Here is an 8,484-nt window from a genome sequence, read left to right on the forward strand (position 1 = left end):
TGCTGGCCCAAGCTCTAACTTCTAGACTAATAGTTCTTCCTATTATACTGGGGGTGGGTGGACACAAAAATCTTCCGAGGTTCTGATAAAAGCTCTGGGTCCTGTCTCTGGAAAATATATATTCACCCACATATACGTACAGCATTGGCTGCAGTTTTAGGGGTTTCATGGGCCCTGAGAGTCAGCAAATTCTATTTGCAACCCAGGAATCTCCATGGTGGTTAGAGCCTCAGGCAGCCTGGGTACCTCCCAAGGTGAAGTTTGCTGGCATAAAGCTAGGTCATCAAAAGGCATGGTAGGGCTCCGTCGGGGGGTGAAGGAGTGGGCGGGGGTAGAAGGGGGCTGAGAGAGGCAGGGTCCCCAAGGCAAGCCCTGACTCTTCCCAGAACTGGGTTTTGTTCTAATAAGGGAAGTGGCGTTCCATCACACAGCCCAGATTCCTAAGTCTCCCTTTTTGGAAGGTGGATTAAGATCCCGTCCCCTGAAGTCAGCAGTGTCCATAGTAAGAATAAAAACCCTGAATGGTCTTGGTTTCAAAGTAACCCAAACCTTCCACCTGCCACGGATGGGGTGGCATCAGGCTAATCCAGCCCCCAAGCCAACCTGTTAAAAATAATGATTATGTAAAGAAAACACCCTCAGAAAAAGAACCGTGACTAATCTGGGCTGGGCCGGAACGAGCCCTCCTGTCTTGACCCACCTCCGAGGTGAAATGATCTATTCCTTCCTCGAATTGCTCCTCCGGTTCTGTTCATTCACGTGCTCACTCAGCAGACACCCAAACAGAGCGCTTTGGGTTTGCCCGGCTGTTCTATTTCCAGCCTGTTCGGTTCATTTTAGGACCTACAGCCGGATTGGTCCCTCCTCCTCCTCCTCCTCCTCCTCCCTCCTGCCCTCCCCATATTCCTCTTCCCGCTTTTTCTGTCCCTGCTCCTGCCTGCTTTCCCCTCCCGCTCCTGTATCTTCCACTGACCCTTTCTCCCTCCCCCTCCCTCAGCCTCCCTCCCCGCTCCCCACCTCCCCTCCCCCTCCTCTGAGATCCCTGCCGTCTCTCTGGTGCTTTCTCTTACCTCGCTGCCTTCTTGGCTGCCACTCCCAGCCCGAAAAGACTTGGGGTGGGGATGGGGGTGGGGGCAGCTCCTATCGCTGGGCTTGGGGGAGAGAGGAGGAGTGGAAGGCGGGGCAGAGGAGCCCCCAGCACAGGTGGCCGCCCTGGGAGCAGGCAGCTTCGTGGGCTTCTCTGACTTTTCACTGCTTTGGGAAGCAGGTATACAGGTATCCCTGGTTCCGAGTCACCAGCCGCCAGTGAGTGGTCTCACAGCAGTCACATCCTCAGGCCCCGCGTCAAGCTAGACGTGGCTGCCCTCTCGTCATCCCCATAGTGAGTGGCCCTAGCAAGGCATTTCTGGAAAAGGGTTTCTAGTGCTTTCTGTTGTAGAGGTCAGGCCTGCCAACCTCCGCTCCCCCGACTGTTGCGTCAAGTAGATGTAGAGAGGGACACACCGAGCACGATTCATCTGCCCGAGTCTGGCTGGCCGTATCACGTATTCCTGCTCTACCTACTCCTGGAAAAACCTGCAGGAGGTATATGGTTATCCCCACTCCACAGAGGGAAGACTGTGCTCAGAGAGGTTAAGGCATTTACCCAAAGCCACACAGCTCGTAATTGTCAAAGTCAGTGGCAGTAAATTGAGGACCAGCTCCTACCTGTGGCTGAGTGTGGCCATAGAGCCCGTGGTCAGGGGCTAGAAACAGGCTGAGCAGGTTCAGGTCCTATGAAATCTACTTTCTGTGACATCTCTGTCAAGTTCATCTCTGTGCCTTGATTCCCTCATCTGTAAATTGGGAGTGGTGAACAGAGCTTCTGCTTCCTGGGTTTGTTCTGAGGATCGAGCCACGTAGCGGGCTTAGAACCGTGCTCGGCTGGTCCTAAGTGCTCCGCATCAGCTGTTGCAATGCCCAGAGGCACACGCTCTCCGATTCTGGAGGGATACCTCGCCCCCGAGAGAAGGCTGGAAGAATGACGACCTGCCACCTCAGGTCGGGCTGTCAGGGTTACAGGGGACCTGTCCAGCCACTTTCTCATCTAACCTTCATATCACCCTTGGACGAGGGCCAGGGAGGTTTGATCCCCATTTCACAGATGTGGAACTGCCAGCCCAGCAGTATCATGGGAACAACCCTTTCCTCTCTGTCTGTCTGGCTGTCTGTCCCTCTTTCTCTTACCACTTAAGCAGCAGGAATTTGGCCCAATGAGGGCATGAGGCTCATAAAAGAACACGAAGACTGAGGAAGAGGAAGATGGCGAAGAAAAGAACCCAGGACACAAGCTCTTGGAGTCCAAGTGGACTCCAATGCCAGTCTGAAGCTAGCAACACCAGGAAAAAAAAAAAGACCCCGCTGGTCAGGGCCCTGGAAGCTGAAGGGAGTGGGAGGCTGTGGACGGGAGCGCTGATGGCAGGGAAATGGGGGTGTAGACTTGGCCGGCACACACTGGCGGGGCGGTGGAGGGAGAGGCCCAGCAGCCTGAGACCCAGACACGGCTGGAATGACGGGTGTGAGCAGCAGAAGACAGTAACGAGCGGTGAACTCATTCACTTGCTACTCGTTCATTCCTTCATTCCTTCACTCATCATGGAGTCCCTGAGCACTGAGCAGGGGCTGGAGATTGGAGCGTTAATAAGTGAAGCATCTGTAAATGAGTAAACAAGCAACGAGCTATCGCTGTTATAAGTACTATAACACAAGGTGCTGTGAGAGCGTAAAGGATGACTCCAGGAAGGCTTCTCAGAGGGCGTGAAAGCTGAGTGGGCCTTGAGGGACATATAAGAGTTTGCCAGGCAGAGGACTCAATCCTGGAATGCAGAAGGGGAACAAAAAGGAGAGAGGATCTTCTGCTTAGAGGCGAATACTACCGGGTATAACTTCTTGTTTCTCTTTTGTGCTCTATATTCTTTTTTGTTAATTGGAGCCAAGCCAGAATTTGGCGTAGACCTCTGGCCTCTAATATGACTCACTCAAAGAAGTTCCTGCTTTCTTTCTCCTCTGAACAAATAATTATCTACCCTTGCAGCTCCCCGGTGCTAGAATTTCCTGTAACAGAGAACAAGGCTATCATTCCATAAATTGAGAGGCGGTCTAGTAATCCCTTGTCCTAGGAAATAAAATATACATGGGCCTTAATTTATACTAGAGTGTAGATGACTGATACGAGATACTATGCATGGATTAAAAAATAAAGAGATGGCAAAGAGAACAGAAGGACCCTGGAAACATGTGTGTGTTTAAGGGCAGTAAGGAGGTGGCAGTTGGTGAGAGCCCCTGGCAAAGGAAGAGAAAACCCAAGATAAAGAGTACTGGAAACCAATTTTCCAGTCCCATCCAGCGAAGTCCAGCTCGTCACAGTCTAGCACACCAAGGCCCAGAGAGAGAGAATAATAGCACTAGAGCCTTCTTAACCTACCCCCTACCCTCACTATCCTACCCCCAGGTCCCCTGGGAGTTGGTTGCTACCTCTAATGGGGTCCTGAGAGAACTAAGCTCCCTAATCGATTTGCCAGGAGTACAAACATTGTGGCCCTCAGGGGAGGAGGCAGTCCTGAGGCACGAGGCTGGAGGCAGCTGGGGTGTTGGAAACAGGGCTGGTTCTGACTCCTATCGGTCCTGTGGTCGCCTGGTGCACTGAGAGGATGGCACAGGCTGGTCATGAGGCTGACCAGCTAGTGGCCTAGGGAGGCTTCAGGATCCTGAGCTTCTCCAAGGTGGTGGAGGTGGCAGTGGCAGAACTCTGCTCTCCCTAGCAACTTGGCAGCCGCCGCCCCAGGGGGGGCCGCCATGGCTACAGCTAGTCCTGGAGCAGTTTCTCTGGGCCTCCTGCTCTCCTGGGTTCACCCCTGGTCTTCCCGAGAGGCAGCTGGCCCAGTCTGGGCCAAGGACGGGGCTGGGGCGGAGGGGCTGAGGGCATAGAAGAATGTCTGCTTTTGTTTCCCTTCGTTTGCTCTGAACATTTGATCATTGGTACTGAATTTGAAGCAGTCGTCCTTGGACCTGGGGCTTAAGTATGAGGAATTGGGGGGATGTGCTAAGGGAGAGTCTCTAGGAACCTTAGGGATAGAGTTGTGCCGCGAGTTATACCCCAGGGGCTCCAGAGTCGGGATGCCAGTGCAGGAGCCCCACTGTCCTTGGAGGCCTGAGCAGGGTCAGAAGGCTCTGAGTTCAGGAAAGACTGCGGGAGGGAGGCGGGGAGCAGGGGGCAGGGACTGGCTTCAGAGCCGCGCTGAGCCGGCTCCAGGTTTCCCTTTCCTCTTCCTCACACCCCAACCTCACTCCCCTCCATCCTCCTGTCTCTCTCTTCCTCACCCCCTTCATCATCGCGCCCTCTTCCTCTTTCCTTCTCTTCTTCCTCATCTCTTCCTTTTCCATCACTTTCTTCATTTCCTCAAACACTTCCCTGAGCACCTACCTACTGGACTTGGAGCCTCTGCGTGTTGAGGAGGAGCCAGGATGAATCAGCTCCCTGGGGCGCTCGCCATGGGGGAGGAAGAACCTTACAAGTACTCAAGCCAGCAGGTAGAACTGCTAAGTTGCAAAGGTAGAGAAAGCTACGGGAACCTTCCTTTCTCTCTTTCAGCCCTCCTTATCATTCTGACAGTTTCTCAGGCAGGAAATGCATAATGTAAAGAGAAGAGCTTTCAAGTGGTTCCCCAAGGGCTCCCAGGAATGCCCTAGAAGTGAGGTGCAAACGCCAGCTGGAGCCAGAGCTTGGGAGGGAGAAGGAGGCTGGAGTTCAGCAGGGCCGTCTCTGCCCATTCATTCCTTCCTTCATTCATTCCTTCATTCCTTCATTCATAAAAGATTGTCCGAGCCCCTGTGACTGTGCTAGGCCTGGGTTCTTACAGGGAGGCAGGCGAGAAACAAATATGTAGTCACAAGGGTTTGTGTAAGGACCATGGAGAAAAGGAGCCAGCTGCAGAACAACAACAACAAAAAATCGAAACAAACAAAAAAACACAAGGCGGGCAAGGGGTACCCTCGCCAGGTAAGTGACGTTTAAAGTCAGAAGCCGTCAAGGGTGAGCAGTGAGCCAAGCAAAGGAGTCAGGGGGAGCCGGGGTTCAGCGTTGGGCGTTCAGTGCAAGGCAAGAGCATGTGTGAACCACTGAAGGAGAAAGACGGTATGCGGGAGAGAGGCTCACGGGGCAGGATTTTATGCCAGATGTAGGGAATCCAGCCACCGATGGTTTGGGCAGGGGTAACCAATCTGGCTTCTGTCCTAAGAAGCACCCTCCCTGGCTGCCGGATGGCGACTGGGTGGTAGGAGGGCACGGGGACCTGGCAAGACGGGGCGAGAGGCGATGGAGCCAGCTGCGGTGCAGGGGCGAGGAGAGCGGGCAGCAGTGGAAGTGTTTGGGAGCTGGGAACGATGGAGCGTTCACCGCGCGGAGTGCGGGCGGGAGGCGCTCTGTATCTTTCATCCGTGGGTCTTCCGGCCTCTCTCCCGTTGGAACGCAAGCTCCATGAGGGCAGAGATCCTTCGGTCTGGCTCACTATGGCTCCCCGGGCCACACCGCAGGCATTTAACAACGATTCAATACACGGTACATAGTGGGTTAAGGAATCAGATCGGGGGCGGGGGGGTGTTAAAGATGACACCCAGTTTCCGGCTCAGCCTTGGGGCGGGTGGAGAGGGGAGCACCGGAGGGGTGGAATCGGCCTGCGAAGGGCCGAGCAGGCGGCGTGAGCAGGAGGGCAAAGGGGTTGGCTTCGGTCATTGTCGTCCACTCAGCAGGGAGAGCGGTGTCTGGAAAACAAGAGGCTCAACATGCGTTTGTCAAATGAATGAATGAATGAATGAATGAATGAATGAATGAACAAAGTTGAGAGTCTGAGCTGGAACTATAAATGTGGCCGTCACCAGTGCCTGGAAGGTGCTCAAGGCTAGGGAGGAGGATGAGTGTGTGGAACAGGAAGGGACGCCCGCGAACCACCCCTTCCCCGCGCCGGGCGTTGCTGATTTAGGAAGCAGGGACTCTGACTCTGCCTACAGCGGAGCCCCGCGGATCCAGGAGACGCTCATGGAACAGCCCTAGAAGCAGGCGAATACAGAGAGCAGGCGGCTGGCCCCACGGCCCGGTGGGGAAAAGCGAGGTGCCCAGCAGCAAGGGCAGAAGGCCTCTGACCGCTCTGACCTGGAGCCACAGCCATCCCTGGAGGCCTCGGCAGCCCTCGCTGGCCTCTGGAACCACACATGCTGTCCAAGGCACGGGTGTGGTTGCCACAGGCCCAGGTGACTGAGCCAGTGCACACCCCACCTGCTGTGTGGGTACCACAGCACACACGCACAAGGGCCTGGAGCTGGAGAACGAAGGCATGTGCTCACGATGATAACGCCGTCCAGGCCCCGAGAGGCTGTGGGGGTGGGGGTGGGGGGGTGCTGGGTACACCGCCAACCCAGGCTGGGAAGAGGCAGACGGAGGGGCTAGCAGGGAATTCCACCTGGACTTAAGGATTCCGAGGAAAACCATGCTGGGAAAGGCCTTATCAGAGCCCTGTTCAGAAGACCTGGGTCCTGGGCCTGCCTCCACCGCTAACTAGTCAGAGCATCTTAGAACTGGAAGAGCTCTTCCAACTCTCCCTCCGCACGGAGCAGGAGTTCTTCCCACAGACCTCTGGCATGTGATCGGCAGTGTCTCTCCCAACATCCAGGGTGGGAACTTCACTACCCACAGGGCGGCCTGTTCCTATCGGGCAGTTTTGCTAGAAAGCATCTCTTTTTCAGAAGGCCCGGAAGGACCCAACGCAAGGTGTCAAAGCGTTACCTTCTGGGAGGAACGTGGGACTGAGGGAGGCGATGGGGGCTCCCCTGTTAATTTGGTACGAGATGCTTTCAACACCATGTGTTACATTTGCAAGGGCAAAGAGAAAAACAAAAAGTTTGGTTCTCCTTTATTTAAACCCAATCTGCCTTCTTAACATTTCCCCCATCGGGCCCAGGTCTGCTCTCTGGGACCAGAAAATAATCTAAATTTACTTCCCCTCAGATGCCCTTCAAATACCTCAAGATGGGGATCATGTTTCCAGCTGGGTCCTCTCCAGACTGAGCGGCTCCTCCTGTAACTTAGTTTCCAGACCAGTCCCTACCTGTCACCCCCGTCAGTGTGTCCGACAATAAAACTCAGAGGGTTGAAGAAAGAAGGGACCTATCGCTCCATGAATTGAGTGTTACCTTGTGCTGATAAGTTAATGAAGGCTGAGAAAACATTATTCTACCTTTTATGGGGCGGGGCGGGGGAGGCGGTGCCATGATCAGAGCACTCACTTCCTCAGGCCTTGGTTTCCTGATCTATAAAAGAGGAAATCAATACCCTTGCGAGGAGAAGCAGTTGAGATTAAGGAAATAAAACCACTGAAGAGCACGCATCCCTGCCGTAGGGGGTACGACTGAGAAGCCCCCGTCCGTTTAGATAGGAGCTGAGGGGTGGGCCCGCAGAGCCAGACTGCTGGGTTCAATCCCAGCTGTGTCACTCACTGGCTGTGTGGCCTTGGGGAAGTGACCTGCCATTGCTGTGCTGCAGTTTTCTCCTCTGTGAAACAAGGATGACGACACCACCGACATTGGAACATGTTTTTAGGAGCCTTAGAGGTAATTCCCCAGCACTCGGTGTTAGCTGGTAGGTACTGTCCCTCCGAGCCTTACTCCTTCACCAGGAGACAAGGGCATCACCGAAGCGAGGCCCATTCACGGCACCTACGTGAAAGGCGAGGCCATCGCACCCACCGGTCCTCTGTTACTGGGGTGAGCTGCTGCGACCCCGCCCCCCATATTTGTAAGCAATGGTCACGCCACAGGCCCTGCCTCACCGAGCTCTCCCAGCAGCTCCAGGAGGTCAACGGCGTGACCAGACCATTTTCCAGATGAGGTCATGCGATGAGAAGTGATGGACCCAGGACTCGAACCTGAGCCTGCCTGACTCCCGAAGCCGGTCTCAATCGCCAGTGTCCTGCTCTTTTAACTAGCTCCCTAGCTTGGGCTCTGCTCCAGCTTGGGGACCAGAGGAAGCCAGAGCCTGTTTCTCCTTAACGGCATCACTCCTGCAGTTTCTGGAAGGTGGGAGGAGGGGCCATGTCCTGCTTCTCACTGAACTAACTCTCCGCCCTCCCGCACACCTCCCTTCTCCCCTCCTGGGGTCCGAGGGTATCACCAGGATCCCAGCCGCATCTCCTCGGGTCCCCTCAGGACCACCCAGGCGTCTGGTATCTCTGGGCCGCTTGCTGGGTTTTCAGCCCCTGATCATGAAATGGTTCCACACTGATCTACAAAAAAAGACTGAAGAAAAAAAAAAAAAAACCCACAGCCATTTTGGACGTGGGCCCTGATGCATAATATCATTACGGAGCCAGCAGTGCATCCCATCCCATTATCGCCCGGCCAAGCTTCTCTGAGGCAAGCCTGGCTGCAAATGGCTTTCTCTTGTCTGGGGGGGTG

Source organism: Rousettus aegyptiacus, unplaced genomic scaffold (genome assembly GCF_014176215.1).
Source record: "Rousettus aegyptiacus isolate mRouAeg1 unplaced genomic scaffold, mRouAeg1.p scaffold_m13_p_17, whole genome shotgun sequence".
NCBI classification, from domain to species: Eukaryota; Metazoa; Chordata; class Mammalia; order Chiroptera; family Pteropodidae; genus Rousettus; species Rousettus aegyptiacus.